The sequence below is a fragment of the Ipomoea nil genome, unplaced genomic scaffold (assembly GCF_001879475.1).
Source record: "Ipomoea nil cultivar Tokyo-kokei standard unplaced genomic scaffold, Asagao_1.1 scaffold1158, whole genome shotgun sequence".
Taxonomy (NCBI): Eukaryota; Viridiplantae; Streptophyta; class Magnoliopsida; order Solanales; family Convolvulaceae; genus Ipomoea; species Ipomoea nil.
In genome coordinates this window covers 1-19,666 of record NW_017617586.1, presented here as the reverse complement: position 1 = coordinate 19,666, position 19,666 = coordinate 1, and the positions used below count along the sequence as shown (strand labels likewise).

Here is a 19,666-nt window from a genome sequence, read left to right as displayed (position 1 = left end):
ATCACAAAAGAAGTTATACTTCAAAAAATAAGCAAAACACTGAGCAGAAAGCAAGCCGAAGCTGGATGCCGCTAGTCGCCTCACCGATATATAGCTAACGATGGTCTCGCTAAAGCTCGTTGCTGTTGTCTCGCCTCGTAGATGGTCGTTGAAGCTTGAAGTCGTGTCTGTCTATGAGGCTCAGCGCCGCTTCTCGCCTTGCAGATGGATGATAGTGCCGTTGTCTCGCCTCGTAGATGGTCGTTGAAGCTTGAAGCCGCTGTCTGTCTACGAGGCTCGACGCCGCTTCTCGCCTTGCAGATGGATGATAGTGGTCTCGCCGACCTCGCCTAGTCAAAGCCCAATATGTTGCCCAATAGATTTTGAGTCAGGGCCCAAATAATTTTGAGTCAAGCAATAAGCCATAGATTTTGAGATCGCTTACGAAATCGTGTAGTCAAAGCCCAATAGATTTCTCGCAAATTTCAATTCAAACTTGCAAATTTCAAGACCGCTTACAATAAAAAGCGTCAACAGCAGGATTTGAACCTGCGCAAGCAAAGCCCAATAGATTTCAAGTCTACCTCCTTAACCACTCGGACATATTGACAAGTTAACTCTCATGCAAAGATCATTATAATAGATACATCAAAGACAACTTGCAAGGGAAAACAACCGGCAAACACGATTATGAAAGAGAAATAGGAAAATTAATTTGCAGTTGCATACATTAAAGCTCACCGTAAAATCATTGATCACAATTTCAAAAACGATTATGAAAAGAGAAATGAAGAGAGAGAGAGAGAGAGAGAGAGAGAGAGAGAGAGAGTAAGAGAGACGAACCTGGTAAGCCACCGGAGACCGGAGTTCTCGCACAGTCGCACTAGCAGTTGAAATGTTTTGGAAGCTTACTCTGGAAGCTTTTGGATGGTAGTGCGGCCGAAATCTTGTTGAAAGCTTATTCTAGACGCTTTCGAATGGGCAATACTTTAATTTTGTTGAAATCTTACTCTAGAAGCTTGCCAATTGTTATGTCGTGGAATCGTGTCCACCTTGCAAGGTGGACACGGTTCTATGTTTATAATTTGAACTCTATGTTCATAATTATAAAACTCTATGTTCATAAATTTTGAACTACATATTCACAATTATAGAACTCTATATTCACAATTATAAAACTCTATGTTCATAATTACTGAACTCTATGTTCATAATTATAAAACTCTATGTTCATAATTTTTTAACTTCATATTCACAATTATTGAACTCTGTATTCACAATTACAAAACTCTATGTTCATAATTATAGAACTGAGTAAATTTCAATTTTGGTCCACTGACTATTGAACTGTGTGTTAATTGCAACACCTGACTTTCAAAACTGTTAATTTAGTACCTTGACTATGCAATTTTTATCAATTTTGGTCACTCCGGCCAAATTATCGACCAAATGTGACCGTAAATTTTAAGTCAACATTCAAACTGAATTGGAAGGGTAAATTCGTCTTTTCATGTTAAGAAAATAGGAAAAATATTGAGTTCCACCGTCGACTGTAAATCCGTTCTGAGATCGTCGGCGCGAGAGAATCCCAAGTTTCCGGCTCTCCTCACCGCGCCATTTCGTAGCTGCTTAGCCCTTTAATCAGCTTCTTATGCACCTCCCCGACCGGAATCTCCGGTGGCCACTGGCAGTCCACGGCGGCCTTCAAGGATTCCGACTCGAACACGAATACAACCACCTTCGTCTTCTTCGTCCCCCTAGCGAGAGTGAGCGTGTGCCAGGCCTAGTGGGCCAGGATCGTGAAATTTGTTGGCACGAAAGTGGTGGTTAAAGGGATAGGCGGCTTGGAGGCGTCGGAGGGATAGCAGAAGCGCGAGGAGGCGGAGGAGCTCCAGTAGCCGCGCGCGACGGACGGTGAATGATTTGACGATGAATTGGTAGCCGAATCTGAGACCCTTTAATTCAGAATTCGACGATGAAGGATTTGATGATGAATGGACGCCGAATTGACCGCGGGAGAACGGGCTAAGTTTATACGCATCTCTAAAATGGAAGCAATGAAGACATTACACTGCACCTATTTGAATTTTGAATTTTCAACCAGTGAAGAATCTTTTCCAAGATTGCCATGGCAAAAATCCACCTGTTAGTAGTATTGCATATGGAGAACAACGTTAATCACAACATTAAATATAATTAAGATTATTAATTGATTGGATGGTGTGAGATAGATATGATATGACGAATTTACCCCTTTCAATTCAGTTTAAATATTGACTTAAAATTTTCTGGTCACATTTGGCTGGTAATTTGGGAGTGACAGTAAATGATAAAAATTGCATAGTCAAGGTACTAAATTAACAGTTTTTGAAAGTCATGTGTTGCAATTAACACAAGTTCAATAGTCAGTGAACCAAAATTGAAATTTATTCTTATAGAACACTATGTTCATAATTTTTGAATTCTATATTCACAATTATGACAGTTTTGGAACCGTGTCCACCTTGCAAGGTGGACACAGTTCCACAACATAATTTGCCGAAGCTTGGTGACGGGGGCAAAAAATAACAATATAATATTAATTTAACAGGTGAAAGAAAGCCTAATGATTATAATGAAAAGTCCAGCTTGGTGTGTGTGTGTGTGGTGGTGGTGTGGTGGTGGGGGGGGGGGGGGGGACAATACAAATTGAAGAATTATGATTTTCAAAGTCACTCATCCATTGTATTATAATTATACAACAATGAAAAGCAAAAGAACAGAGTAATAAAATTATACAAACTAGAGGAAATTTTTGAATCCATGTCGATAACAAGCTTAAAATAAATGGATATTAATATAAAGAACCACTTAACCACCATGTTTACCAAATCACGATTCACAAAATAAACCCTTAAAATGTTCATATTCTGGCATAATATGCAGAAAAATTAACCGTTATACCTCCGGGAGATGCATCAACATAAAGAATCGAAGTTTAGTTTTGGACTCACAAAAAAAGATAAGTAAAACACTAAGCAGAAAGCCGAGTCGAAGCTGGATGCCGCTAGTCGCCTCACTGATATAATAGCTAACGATGGTCTCTCTAAAGCTCAGTCTCTCCTCGTAGATGGTCTACGAACTGTCTCGCCTCGTAAATGGTCTACGAAGCTCGACGCCACTATCTCGCCTCATAGATGGTCTACGAAGACTGTCTCGCCTCGTAGATGGTCTACGAAGACGTCACTGTCTCGCCTCGTAGATGGCTACGAAGCTCGACGCCACTGTCTCGCCTCGTAGATGGTCTACGAAAGCTCGACGCCACTGTCTCGCCTCGTAGATGGTCTACGAAGCTCGACGCCGCTGCCGTCTCGCCTCGTAGATGGTCTACGAAGCTCGACGCCGCTTGCCGCTGTCTCTCGCCTCGTAGATGGTCTACGAAGCTCAACGCCGCTTGCCGTGTTGTCTACAATAAAATGCGTCAACAGCAGGATTCGAACCTGCGCAGGCAAACCCAATAGATTTCGAGTCTATCTCCTTAACCACTCGAACATATTGACAAGTTGACTCTCATACAAAGATCATTCTAATAGATACATCAAAGACAACTTGCAAGGGAAAACAACCGGCAACAGCAAAAAAAATACGTCAGCACAGGATTGAACCTACGCAGGCAAAGCCAACAGATTTCAAGTCTATCTCCATAACACTCGGACATATTGACAAGTTGACATGCTCACTCGGACATATTGACAAGTTGACACTTATGCAAAGATTATTCTAATAGATACATAAAAGACAACTTGCAAGGGAAAACAACTGGCAACAGCAAAAAAAACACCCATCGTGGGGCTTGAACCCACAACAACAAGGTTAAAAGCTTTACACTCTACTAACTGAGCTAGACAAGCTTGTTGATAATTGACTAAAAATACTATAAATAACCTGTAATCTTAAGCTTGTTAATCATGCATCATAAGCACAAAAACCACGTACCTTAAGCACAAAAACCATCCACCATAAGTTTCAACAACTACTCACCTTAAGCACGCAAACCACGCACCTTAAGCGGAAAAACTATGCACCTCAAGCACAAAAACCACGCACCTTAAACTTGACCTAGATGCAAAAATTATCAAATTTTGGTAATCCCGTACGTTGATTTAAGCAAGATCAATGGCTTAAATTTAACTGCACAACTGGACGGGAGACACCCAACCGCACGGGAACTAAATATATATATATATATATATATATATATATATATATATATATATATATATATATATATATATATATATATATATATATATATTCACCAATAATTCAACAAATATACACCATCAACGTTAGGAAAATACGTCACAAAAACACACACAAATTAGGTAAGCATCACCAAAAACACACCATTAGGTGTGATTAAAAACACCATTGGGGGTGGTGATGAGTTATATGATGTATTTTTTGGATCAGTTGTGTATCTTTTGGTGTTTTTTTGCATTTCATTGTGGTGTGTTTCCTGACACTGTTGATGCATGTTGTTAACACTGTTGGTGTATTCTGAAATTCCACCGCACACCTAACGCCCTCGCGCATTTGAAATTTTCATATATATATATATATATATATATATATATATATATATATATATATGTATATATATATATATATATTTATTTATTTATTTATTTATTTATTTATTTTATTTATGCAACATACACATATATGTATTACTTTGTACAGAGTATATAATTTTAGAAGCATGTCATACTTATGAATTGACATCTTTGGATAACATGTTTATAAAATAATTAAATAGTAAAAAGTTGAAGATGAATATATATGAGTTATTTATTTAAATACCTGGAGATTTCATTGTGGTGTTTCCCTGACACTGTTGATGCATGTTGTTAACACTGTTGGTGTATTCTGAAATTCCACCGCACCTCCGCACCTAACGCCCTCGCGGCATTTGAAATTTTTCATATATATATATATATATATATATATATATATATATATATATATATATATATATTATTTATTTATTTTTATTTATGCATTATAACCCACAACATACACATATATGTATTACTTTGTACAGAGTATATAATTTTAGAAGCATTATTTTCATGGTATGTCATACTTATGAATTGACATCTTTGGATAACATGTTTAGTTGTAAAATACTCCGTATTGAATAGTAAAAAGTTGAAGATGAATATATATGAGTTATTTATTTAAATATTTTTAAAATTGTTAATATTCTTTTATAAGTTATAAATAGGGTTGGAGATTCCCCGTCCTCGGATAATCCTCGTGGGGATGGGGATGGGAGGATTTTCGATTTCTCAGTGGGATGGGGACGGGGACGGGGAGTGTGGGAGAAAGTCAGCGGAGGGGATCGGGAGTATGCTTCCCGCCCGCCTCGCCCGTTGACATCCCTAATCGGTGTGTAGCACCCACATATATTTTTTTTTAACAATTTGGTTTAATTTTTTTAAAAAATTTTTAAGACTCGATAATTATAAACTATTTAATACTTTAATAGTTAATACTAAAATATTAAATATTAACCTAGAAAACAATTAGAGTTTGAACCATGTCGTACTAATGATGTTGATTAGTAACTATAATGTTGAGAATATTTATCCATGGTCGGTTGAATATAACATTCATGACAACATGTATGGTGAACTTAACTTGTTGAATGAATCATAATTATGAACACAACAATTCATCACTCTCTTATATTTGCAAGCATATTATTATTACTATATTTATTTCTTAAATTTTTACGTATTAATCAATATTATTTTATAAATAATTTGACTATAAATTGTTTAACATTATTAATGTAGTCATAAATTATTTTATCTTAAACATTTATTTTCATTATTAGTAAACACTAATTACAAATAATTGTTAATTACATCTAACTTTCTAAATTATTATGTAATAATTAGTACATACTAATTAACTAACTATTATGCTTTATAAATGATTAAGGAATGAATGAGGTTAATAGCAAATATACATATATTGATATACTACTACCTTATTTCCAATATGTTATAGTACTATACACATACACGTATAATACCATCGTTTATTACCTTTAAAACATTTTTTCCTAAAAAAACTAACATGCACTCTGGAAGTCCATTTTTTCTTCATCAAACACGAATTCCATGATTTCTCTTTTCCTATCTATGCATACTTTTCAAAAGCATCCTATTTTTGTATCCCAGGGAAAAATTACACCCAACCTTGTTTATTATTCCTAAGATTTGTGAACCTTATGTATAATGCTTAAACTTTAACAATGTGAGAATAATTTATGTAATTCTTAATGCTTAGTTTTTTTTTTGATAAAATGGAGGTGTTTTTATAATAAATACTTTTTTTAATACTACTGACTCTATTACATTGTATTATAATAAATACTTAAATTTTATGCAACAATACTAATCTAGCTAATTATCTCTCATCTACTCTTCTACTATAATAAAGTAGAATCTAATAGTTCTGCCTAATTGTTGTTCAGATAATAAATAAAACAAAATATAAAATATTATATCAGAATTATTCTCTAATATCACATTTAATAATATATTCAATACATGAAATTTAAATGGAAGATGAGTAGATGACTGTTGAAGACTAAACATTAATTTTAAAATGAATGCTTCTATAAACCTAACACTATAAATACGTCTTCACTCTTCACAATTCATGAAACAAGTTCATGTATGTGGAGGAGAAAGACTGAAATGATGGGCGAACTAGGCTGTGGAGGGCAGCAGTGCCTGCCTGTCTAGAGTTGAAAATTAAAGTGAGAGGAAGCTTAGAATTGAAAACACTAGATTGCACTTTTACAGGGTGCTGTGTTGAATATGTAAAAGGAGGAAAATCATGATGTGTACAATTTGCTGGCATTTCAATTGAAAAATTATGAATATACAATTTGTAATCCCTTAAACAATTTGTTATATTTATTAATGTAGCTCATTTATTTTAATTTTCATTCTTTTCTTTCGTTTCATTAATATTTATATATTTTTTCGTTTCTATAAGGATTCATTGGCTTGCCTGGCCTATAAATTTTGTTAGCATAGCCACAATAAACTCCATAATTGCCTAAACATCCTTGCTTAATATTTTAAGATTGATTAATGGAGAAAATAGTAGAGGTTGGTACATTTGGCTTTGAAGAAAAAAAGCCTTCGTGAGATGAAATCGATCAAAAACTCTTTTCCACACATTCTTTTCTACATCGTCCTGGTTTCTCTGAGGAAAGGGAACTCAAGTAACGATTTGCTTTGTACTATTGAGATTAATGCAAATTTCTTCACAATGAAATACAAGCTAGAATAGCTCAGTTGGTTAAAATGTGTGGCTTGTAACCCCAACAAGGTTAGAAGAGGTTCAAGCCCTCTTTGTAGCGGGATAGTTTAACTAATTCCATGATATTCAGTGCTATATGAGAATAAAAGTTTTTTTTTTCCTTTGATAACGAGAGAAACTTGTAATTGCTAGCCACGAATGTACACGGGGTAAATCTCATAGTGACGACTGAAACTTCACAGGAGGTAAATCAAACTAAGTTGCTCATAGTTGACCGACTCAAATCAAGAAGGCAAAATAGAACCGACTCAAATCAAGAGGGGCAAAATAGAACCGACTCAAATCAAGAAGGGAAAATAGGACGGACTCAAATCAAGAAGGAAAATAGGCCGACTCAAATCAAGAAAGCAAATAGGCCGCTCCTGTTAGCTCTTGAATAAACTCCCTGAATTAATAAATGCATGTAATATCTTTGTATTAGATAAAACAATGTTTACAACTATGTTATATTTATTCTTAGTTTTGTTCATACTTGCCCGCACTACAATTGCCAATACTTGATAATGTGTTCTTCTCCACAATCTATCACCTAAGAATCAACCGAGCTAGCTACATGTGAGGGCTAGTTCTTCTTATACTTGAATTGGTAGAGAAGTGCTAGCTTACTTATTGAGTTGTTGAGCGCACTCGTGCATTCCACTAGAGGCTATATTATGATTTTTTATTCCATATTAAAAATTTGGGTTATATCATGATGCTTAGATGTGTGAGATCTAAACATGATCTAACTATACAGAGAATAATCTACGAGAAGCTTAACTCATAGTAGCGGAAGCGGAAACACTATAGATCTCCAGCCATGGTTGATATCCTGTTTGTATTGCCTCTTGAACAGTAGATCTGCAGAATAGGGTTAGCCGCTTTGTCTCATACTTGACTCAGAACCCTAGATGGTGTATTGGTATTTTCTGAGCAGTATGAGTACCATAATGAGTCATATATCTTGTATCCCATCAATACAAGCTTTATATAGGCACATTGGTGGAATAGGACCTACTTAAACCTAAATGTCCAGTCCAACCAATTACTTAATGGGCCTAGTCCACTTGCACCACATAAGTAAGACCCATAATGTATAATATATATTATACGGGAAAGTCTTACAGTCTCCCACTTGGTGCAAGTACTAGCAAACTCTCATCAAATAACAAAACACACGAACCATAGTAATATGTCCTCTACTGAATAAGTGAGTAATATCTCCTATGATCACATGCATTTTGATTCACTAACTTGAATCCTTTATGAACAAACCCAACGTTTATTCTTGGTACCTTAAGGGAAGTTTCTCAAAATAAAATATATATGCGCAACTTAAGAGAGAAAACCATCAAAATTATACAAAAGAGTACACTTTATGATCTCTAAGATCCTTAAAAGCATGTCTTAAGTAGAGATCTCTTAATGTTAGCATAATGCTAACTGTATTCCATGACTTCTTCATAAGTTAACATAAGCACCACCTCTAATAGCTAAGAGCTTGGAGTTGACATGTCTGTTACTCCCACTCATCAAAATAGCCAAAAGATAGTTTAGCCATAGAAGCATTCCAACAACTTAGACAATAAACCAAATGTCTAAGTCCATAAATTTGGAATCTTAAACATACACCATAACTTTCCAAATAATCTTAACGTCCACCTCAAAATGAACTGAACATTACGAGTCTTACTTTTATGTTTCTCAAAATTGTCTTTGAGCCTTACAAACCAAATGGCCAAGGATCAATTTTGAAGAAACTAAATACTATTAAATGCTGAAGAATTTATTACTTAAAAGTGCACCACAAGTTATATGTTTTGTTCTAATAAACTCTTTAATATTGTTACAACATCTTCATAAATATGTTGCACAATCAATATGAATTTATAAACAAATACATGATTAATACTCGTGGAATCTTTTGGACTTATTGTTTGACATACAATCCAATATGGGATGTATGAAGCCAATTAAATCCAAAATCTTTAATGGAGTATCTTAATGATCTTTTTCTAAATGATCACTCCCACTGATTATGGAGTATCTTAATGATCCTTTTTTAAATGACCACTCCCACTGATTAAGATATTCTTTAGCAAAATTAATGATATACATACTCATAATTGATTTGACCAACTAATTAATGAAGATATAATTCCCCACCATTAGTTGAGCATACTAAATAATCAATATATGATTCCAATTATAGTCCAACTAAACGAATAACTAATGAGGACATGACTCCCCACCATAGTTGGACATTCTAAAATAATAAAATATACTTTCCAAAACCAATTTAGAATTTGGCTAAAAAAAGGTACATTTTATTCTTGGAATAGAGTTATATCAAATCATGTAACTTACTACAGTTAGTCCGAATACCGAGCAAGTTCCGTGGCTCAATGAATAAAGTGGCTAAATTTTGGGAAGTAACTAAATACATGTTTTGCCAATGCAAATCATGAAACTTAGAATTATAATTGAACTAAATTTATAAATTCTAAGAAATTGTAATAAAATTATTATCTAGTGGGTTGAGGGATTTATTGACATAAAACTTGCATGTGGGCTAAAGTTTTAATTCTATTAAATCCAACTAAACCCTTATGATAATATTTTATCTCAATTACTAAATAGACAGAAGAATCTAGTGACATAAAACTTGCATGTGGGCTAAAGTTTTACTCAATTAGATCCAACTGAAATTTTATGATGAAACAATTATCAAATAAGTTGAAAAATCAAGTGACATAAAACTTGCCTGTAGGCTAAAGTTTTACTCAATAAGATTCACAACAATTATTATGATAAAAACTTAAGAAATCATGTTCCTTTCCTTAATCCATGTGGATAAATTAAGAAATATGATCTAAAGTTTACATCATAAAATTAAACTTTATGATAGAGATGAGAATTATTTACAAATAACTATAAATTAAATAAAATTGATTTATTTCTATCATCACTCATAAAACTACTAAACTACATTCCGATACATAATTGCCTGTGGGCTAAATTATGACCGTAGTCCAGTATTTCATCCTGACTAACTATACAAATATAACGAAATTGCCTGTGGGCTAAATTCCATCATATTACATACAATTAATCACAAATGATATGTCCAAAACTGTATGTGATCAAGATAAACTGCTTAATATATAATTTTAACTGATTAAGGATGCTGTGGCTACTCCCCAACTCATTAAAATTATAAGATCACTAGACAATTATCATTGCCATTTTTATGTAATTTAAACCTTAGACAATTTTAGTAAATTAAAGATGCTGTGGCTACTCTTTAATTAATCTAAAATTGTAATCACTTGGCAAAAGGGGAATTTATGTCCAAAACTGTATGTGATCAAGATAAACTGCTTAATATATAATTTTAACTGATTAAGGATGCTGTGGCTACTCCCCAACTCATTAAAATTATAAGATCACTAGACAATTATCATTGCCATTTTTATGTAATTTAAACCTTAGACAATTTTAGTAAATTAAAGATGCTGTGGCTACTCTTTAATTAATCTAAAATTGTAATCACTTGGCAAAAGGGGAATTTAAAGCCTAACAAACAAATTAAACCAACACATGATAGACAATTATTAGGTATACTCCCAGGAAAGTTGGTCAAGACAAAGCTCTGTTAAATACCAACTCCTTAGACAGAGTAGCGTCGCAAGGGGACTAGTAGCAACAAGGCTTTTAAGCCAGGGCCATAGAACTAGTATTCCTCCCCAAGAAACTTCCCTAAGTCATGCGTTTTCATGTTTGAAGTAAAATCATTTGGAAGATCTAAAGATTATAGATTCACATATGGATAAGGCTTTAAATTGATGAACTAAATTAACGGACTAAACGTGCTTAAATTCAGGCACTACCGCAACTAAAGTTTATGCATTAGTCCAACTTAAGTATGAACTAATATAATTCCATCCTAAATTTATGCATTTCTAAAGGCATAATAAGACAAAATTGCATAATTTAAAACTGAATATTATGCTTAGGACAAACATGCATAAAATTAAACATTAGACTCATATATTCCAAACAAATTGCATAACTTAAAGCAATTTACAATATGAGATTTCAATAATTTTGAAATTTTAAACTGTAATCCCATGACAAAATGTTTTAATGCATAAAGATCAAATTTATGAGAAATAACTGAATTCACAAATTATAACAATAACAAACAAAAAGTATATGTTATCATTTGTAAATCAAAATCTCACAAACCCTAATTGCATAATTAAACTTAATATTATGCACTTAATGTGATCAAATGCATAAAACAATATAAAGAGTATGAAAATACACCAAATATTCATTTATTCATACTTAACCAAATATGGGCAATAACATTAATCATAATTCAAAGACTAAATGAATTATGGAATAAATGTATAGTAACAGCAATAGTCAGTTGCCTTAAAAAAATTTCTTATCTGAAGCATTGCCACATAAACATAATTGGAAACAATTCAGGATTCATAAATAAACCATAATAATAATGTTATCATTAAAATATTAATGATAATAAATAACTTTATAATCACCATTAATATTTGGTAATAACAACCAAAGTATGGTAATATACCTTCTTTAATATTTCCATTTTTCTTAAGGAAATAAAATGTGGCAAGCAATCAAACTATAACTATAGCACTAATTACCAATAAATAATGATAAAAACTTAATGACTAAACTTAATGATGCAACTGCATCTCCCATAGTGCTAAAATTCTCTCATCCTCACTGTCAGTAACCTCAATGCAACGTCCAATTGTATGTAACAATAACCACCAACTAGGTAATCTTTCCAAACATAATAGATTACCAAAAAATAATTATTGTTATTATTGTTATTAAAGGTAATAAACGAGATTAGCCCCTAAACTTAATAACAGTTATTAATATTGGCAATTTTAACTTAATAAATGGCAAAACTGTAATTAAGGGGACATCTAATATTAATATCATATTACCACATAATAATTAATCAAGACTATAATGTCTTTTAGGGAGACTAAAGTTACGGTAATAATCAAATTACCATTGTAAAGGCAATATACCAACTATATTGCTTACTATATTATTATATAAAGGAATTAATATTATTATTAAGGCCCTGAAAACTATTGATAGATTAAAAAAATATAATCAACTTAAACAATAGTTGTAATCCATAATGGCCAAAATAACAATTATAATCCTTAAATTCTTAATGACTCATAAATAGACCCAAGATAATAATTATAACACTTAATCACTCAAATTAGACCCATAAACTCAATGGTCCAGTACTGAAATATATCCAAACTTAATATTATTACCAACCATGACTACCATTAACAAAATATGGTAGTCAGTAATAATTAAGACTTAGTGAACATGTTATGCATAATAATCAATATTATTATCATAATATACATGTTATAAGTCAAAATAAAATAGTTATAATTATTATTAAAATATCACTCAATAATGGTGGGATCCATACTTTAATGACCCAAGACAGGTCCCAAATATCTTGTTCAAAATAGGTTTTAAAGTCCAAGTGAAATATAGGACTAAAATATGCTCAAAATTAAATGAGAAACCAAACAAGCTGTCTTAATAGGTCATAATGTCCAAAATTGACCTAAGGATCCAAAGTTGAAGGATATTTAATACATAGTCTATGAGTTAATAATATGTTAAATCCATTCTTAAAACATGCATTTCTAAATGCATAATTATAACAATAATGGCCTGTTTGGTTCACGGAATAGGCCGGGAATGGCATAGCATTCCCAGTAATAGGCCTATTCCTTTGTTTGGTAACAGTTTCTATTACCAGGAATAATATTTCTAGTAATAGCCTATTACCTCAAATAAGGTAATAGCTATTACCAGGGCCCCCCTGGTATTAACCTATTCCTGAGTACTCAGGAATAGATTTTATATTTTATTTCCTATTGTATCCTTCCTCCATTTCTCTCTGTTTTGCATCTCTTTCAAATGGATTTTTTTCTCAGGCTTGCGTAGAATGTTCCGATGATCTGAACCGGCAGTTTTCTCCGCCTCATCGAGGCGGTCACGCGGTGGGAAGCCGACAACTCATCTCTGTAGCTGTTGGCAAGCAAGGAAAATTGTTGTTGGCATCCTGCATTGAATTTTACAATTATATTTCAAATAATGCAATAAAAGAAGGCTAAATAAATAAAGATGAAAATAGCTTTCCCAAGGAGGCACAGAACAAATTCTTAATACAACTGAACAACACCTCTCCTAAAATAAAAATGAAATAAAAGGACTGAGCACAACAAGAAACCTTTCACCATCCTTTTTCTTCTTTTTAATTTATCCTAAATGAGGAAAATAAAAACTAAAACAACTCCAGAAAACTCTTTTCATAGTTGTAGATGAACAACCTTTAGGAGAGACTACAGCATGAAAGACCTCCTCCTAAGTAGAAAATACATTTTAGCAAATTCTTAGCAGTTCAATACTACGAGTGTATCTAACCCCACAACCAAATTGGGAATAAGGCCTAGTTGAGCAAAGTAGCAAGGCAGTGACGACACCACTCGTAGCTGTCGCAACCGGCAGCTCGCGACTGACCTCAAGAGCCTGAGGCTGTCGACGAGCATCCTGCCCGGCGTAGAAGTCTGCATGCAGCATATCCCAGAAGACCTCTCCGTTCTCCGATCACAAATTAGAGGTGAGGGGTCTGATTGGCCACGAGCGGTAGAGCGGACTCCGCTAATTCTGGACACCGGTGATGTAACACCCCCCAAACAAGACCTATATAAAAGCCTTAACAAATGCAGATTAAGCGACAAAACTTGCACAGCGGAAGATAAAAACGAAACTGGATAGAAGAAATCCAACGGGGTGTCGCGCCACGTCTACCAAACACGGTAAACGCTACGGCAAACAATCTGCAAGTGTGTACATCTATCCCAAAACATCAGTCTAACTACATTGGCGCACAGGCCACAAAAGCAAAGATAAAGGTGCTAAGCTACCAGGCTCTAGACATCGCGCTCGTCTAAACATCACCTGAAAGATACAAAGGTAAACATGGGACGACGCTCGGTCAGCGAATAATGCTGGTAACCCACCAATACCGTTAAGTATCATAAATAGATAGATATAAGTCATAAAAACCATTTTCGAAACGGAATACATATATATAAGTCAAAACCAAGATCAATTGTCAACACAAGACTCATCACTCTCAAGGATAACACGGGAACACATCCCAAACCACAAAGGTTAACCACACACAAGGATAAAGACTCACCCAACGACAACACATGCGACAACAACACAAGCCTCCGTGACTACACACGTCACGAGAGAAGATCACACAACGCCGGCTTTACAATTCGCAACATCACCCATCACGAGTTGGTATGCCTTCCTTATGCCCTGTTCCAACCTTATGGTTACCCCCAACCTTGTACCTTCTTTTCCAACCATTACCTCCAGGACCCCAGTACTTCTTAGTCCAACCTTATTCCCCCGGGACCGTCGTCCCCCACCAACAACCACCAACGAACACCACCAATCACGGCAACACATGCCCGGATAACACATGTTATCCCCCAAAAATGTGGACTCATCACTCAGGCCACAACTCCATAATCACGTCACGGCTACCACGAGGACCGCTGCAATACCTTGGTGACTAGTGTCCCACACCACTAATCGTGCAATCCAGGTAGAGCCACACACGCACCACCACTCACACGAGAGTCAAACAACGGATTACAACGAAGGTATTAAACATACTCAATCAAGGAACGGGTCACAGCCCAACAACAACAATGATGAATAACACAAGTTATCATCAACCAAACGGGAGGTACAAACCACACACACGCTAGCATTAAGATAACAAACTAGCATGCTTATCAAAGGGGAAACTCAAGATAGTTCCGAGGAACACACAAGACACCTCTTGGTCCCATGAAATACAATGTTGAACACTTAGCACGATTCAAGACACCAAAGTCCTACATGGGTACCTACCCTATAGTTCTAGACGTACGAAACATCAAGAAGACACTCAAATAGTTCCACAAAAGAACAACGGGAAGCCAAAAGACCAAATACCGAGTCAAACAAATCACGGGGAACAAATCCCGAACAACCACCATCGTGTTCCCCGCGGGTGGGCCCACGAGTTGGCCCCTACCCGTGGTTCTGCCCGCGGGTACACTACCCACAAGTCTATGTACCTGCGGGTGGGGGGCGGATAGGGCTCTCCCCGCCGTTCCGCCCGCGGGTACATACTCCTGGGCAAAATAATCCCTTCAGGGATTTTCTTCTCCAAACACAAATTCAAGTCCAAAACATGGCAAATCTCACCAAACACAACAAAATGACTTGAATCATTGAAAATGCCAAGCAATGGCACAAAGGAACCCTAAACACAAGCTCTAGATATGCAATATCACAAGATAAATGCATAAACCCTCACATTTCATAGCAAAACACATGTAGAATCCAAGAAATCACATATAGGTAAGCAAAATAGGTTTTGTAGAGCACGGGTTACCTCTTGAAGACCAAAAGACTTCACTTTACACCACAACAAGCTCTCCACAAGGCTTACTTTCCAAACCCACTTCAAGATTAAACCAAAAGATCATAAAGATCCTACCTTTAAGAAAAAGAAAACTAAGATGGAACCAAAAACACAAGATGAACTTAGAACTTACCCTCATAGATGCCCAATTAGGTGAAAGATTGAATCTTGGAATCTTGACAAGGGTCTCAACTTGGCTTGGAGAATAAGCTACACTTCTTTTCTAAAGAGAAGGTAGAACTATTTTCTAAGAATTGTAGGGAATGAAATGAAGAAGTCTTCTAGGTTAGGTTACAATACTAACTCTTGGTGAAAAGACAAGAATGCCCTTACTAACCCTTAGAAAGTGTAAGGAACAAGGGAAGTCCCCTCAAAGCACAAGGTACAACACAACTTAAAGGTTGACGAGTCAAATACTAGTCCTTGAGTATTAAAAATCAGGATTTTAGGAATTAATTACTCAAATGCAATAGGATTAATTACTCAATTAATCCATGGATTGAATGTGGATTTTCGGGGTGTCACAGGCGATCCTCAATCTGATTGGGGGGAACTGTTCGTCCCTCAACCGCGACCCCTCCGATTGCCCTTGCTCAGATTCCGTCGCCGGCAAAGACTCCAAGGACGAAGAAGGCCATAGTCCATCCGATGTCGCAACCGGAGGCCGATCACCAATCTGACAATGCCGGTCACTCTGTCTGCTGCGTCTGATTTAGGTGAGAGGGAAATGGGTAGGGATTATTTTGTTGCAAATGGGCCGTGGGTTTGGGTTGTTGTTATTATTATTATTATTATTATTATTATTATTATTATTATTATTATTATTATTATTATTATTATTATTATTATTTATAAGGACATTTATGTCTTTTAAACATATATTCTATTTCTATTCCTTAACCAACCAAACATTGAAATACAATTCCTAAAATCTATTCCTTCCGCGAACCAAACAACAGAATACAATCTCTATTCTATTCCTTACTATTCCATTCCTTATGGAATATCATTCCTATTCCTTCCAAATTGATTCCGTGAACCAAACGGGCCATAAAATTATAAAAATACTTAGCATGCTTGGATTTTGCATTTTAATATATATTAACTCATATATATATACCTAAACAAATTGCAATACTTCAGGCAATTTAATATACATTTAAATATTAAATTAAAATTCAAATAGCAAAATTTAAAACTTAATATTTGCCTAAGTTGAATAACAATTTAATTATGAATTTAATGCCAAAATTAAAAAGAAACTAAAGGGCATTAATATTCCAAATTAAGCAATTACTATATATTTACCATTTGCCAAAAATAATTTAATTATAATATTAACTAAGGTAATATTAATATGGTAATTTTAGACTAAAGAATCACCATTGACCAAAATTAATATGTATAACCATTAATAAGGCAACTAAAATATGATAAATAATATAACAAAAATAAATTGCAAATTAATAAGAATATGGAATGCATACGGCGTATGTACTACTCATCCAGCTATTTCCGTAGGCATCACCGACGCCCACCACACTAAACACGCTCAGCTCGCCGTCGACCTTAATAACAGCGCAAAGATGGGGGAGCAACAACCAGCATCGCCTGAGAGAGGAGAGAGGCAGCGAAGCCACCAACACGGAATCCAAACCCCAGTGCCGTCTCCGCCATCTCACCCAGGGCCGTATTTTAACTTTTTGTGGCCCTGTTCTGATAAATAAATGTGGCCCTACTAAAATAATAATTTTTAAAATCAATATATGCAAGTTTGGAGCCTTTGACCTCCAAGTGAAAATACACTAAATACACATTCTTACCATCTCTTCATAAAACCTTTTTAGATTTAATTGAAAACTTTTTATTTTTATTTCGAAACTAGTTAGGGTAAAATTAAATATTGGACCTCTAAAATTTGGGGCCCCTCTAAAATTGGGGGCCCTGTGCTGTAGCCCAGCTTGCACAGCCTAAAATCCGGCCCTGATCTCACCTCGTCACAGCGTTAGGTCCGTTGAAGCCGCCTATCGCCGCAACTCTAATTCGCGGACACCACCACCCAAAACCAGAGAGTCAGGGTGCCCGGAGAGTTGTGTCCATGGCAATGTCCTCCCCACAACAAGGCTTACAGCGGAGAACCTCTCAACATCACCCTTCGTCGCCCATGAACCAGTCGTCGCCGTTCTTCCGGCCAAATTCCGATGGCGGTGGTTCCAAAAATAAAAAAATTAAAACTGTGCTTAATGCTAAAAAAATTTTTCAGCAGTCAAATATATACAAACTCAATGTATATAAACAAAAAATTAATGTTGATTAAAGCAAAACAATCAACCGGGCAGAGATTGATAAGACTCTTGATACCAAATGTGAGATCTAAACAAGATCTAACTATACAGAGAATAATCTACGAGAAACTTAACTCGTAGTAGCGGAAGCGGAAGCACTATAGATCTCTAGCCATGTTGATATCCTGTTTTATTGCCTCTTGAACAGTAGATCTGCAGAATAGGGTTAGCCGTTTTGTCTCATACTTGACTCAGAACCCTAGATGATGTATTGGTATTTTCTGAGCAGTATGAGTACCATAATGAATCTTACCATAATGAATCATATATCTTGTATCCCATCAATACAAGCTTTATATAGGCACATTGGTGGAATAGGACTTAAACCTAAATGTCCAGTCCAACCAATTACTTAATGGCCTAGTCCACTTGCACCACATAAGTAAGACTCATAATGTATAATATATATTATACGGGAAAGTCTTACAAGATGTGTATATTATAATACGAAATTAAGCTATATTTGAGAGAAACAAAATATTATGATTAAGAAGTGATTTTAATTTGTTTATCATATGGTTAATGTGTATGGCTTAGTAGGCATCATATTATAACGTTTTTTTTTTTTCATGGTAATACCACCAGGTTATACTCCATTTTTTAATCATTTTAGAAGGATCAAGATTTAAAGTTAAAACCAACAATTTTTAAAATATGTCCCCGAAAGAACATTGAAAGAATTACTTCATAATCATTATAGTATATATGTTAAATATATCCTATAATAAAGACCATTGGGTGAATGTACACAACTATAAAAAATAAAGTCATTTTTGTAAATGAATTTGATGGGTCGTGGGGCTATCGAGTTAGGTATTCTTGAAGGTTCAATGAATAAAAACAATAAAAATAAAAAAGGTGAATCGGTGGAATTGGGCTAGAGAGAAGGAAGATACGCCCACAAGGCTTGAGGAATGTATGTTCATAAGGCTTGGGGAAGGAAGGAAGGGCTTTGGGCTTATGATGGAGGTGCATGGCTGGCTAGCTAGCGCTTGGATAATTATATTAATAAACCAAAAACTCGTATATTCTAAATGTACATATGGTCGTTGAAGATCATGAGTGGGTGAACTATGATTCTCTACCAACATGTTTCTCTAATTGAGTTTGCCACATATGGTCTTTCTTGTTAGTGCAAATTTACCTCTCCTATTAGATTTGCGAGTTATTACATAGTTCGTGATTTATCCAATGCACACCATAAGTATTCCTCGTCAACCAAATATATTGTATTTAAACCAAAAGTATAAATACCTCTGGTACTGACTGTGAGTATTCTTGGTCAACCAAATATATTGTATTTAAACCAAAATTAATAAATAAAAGAAACAAACAAAGAAAAACACCAACTTTATTGATAAAAAGGGAGTGTTAAACAACATCTTTC

The 19,666-nt window shown here is 34.9% G+C and overlaps 2 non-coding genes across 2 annotated transcripts; both read right to left on the bottom strand.

The window, feature by feature from the left end:
- Window positions 1-507: 507 nt before the first annotated feature.
- TRNAS-UGA lies at window positions 508-589 on the bottom strand. Its single transcript has one exon. It is a non-coding gene; the product is annotated as a tRNA-Ser (tRNA).
- A 2,848-nt stretch (window positions 590-3,437) lies between these two features.
- TRNAS-CGA lies at window positions 3,438-3,518 on the bottom strand. The gene has a single exon. It is a non-coding gene; the product is annotated as a tRNA-Ser (tRNA).
- Between the last annotated feature and the right edge of the window lie 16,148 nt (window positions 3,519-19,666).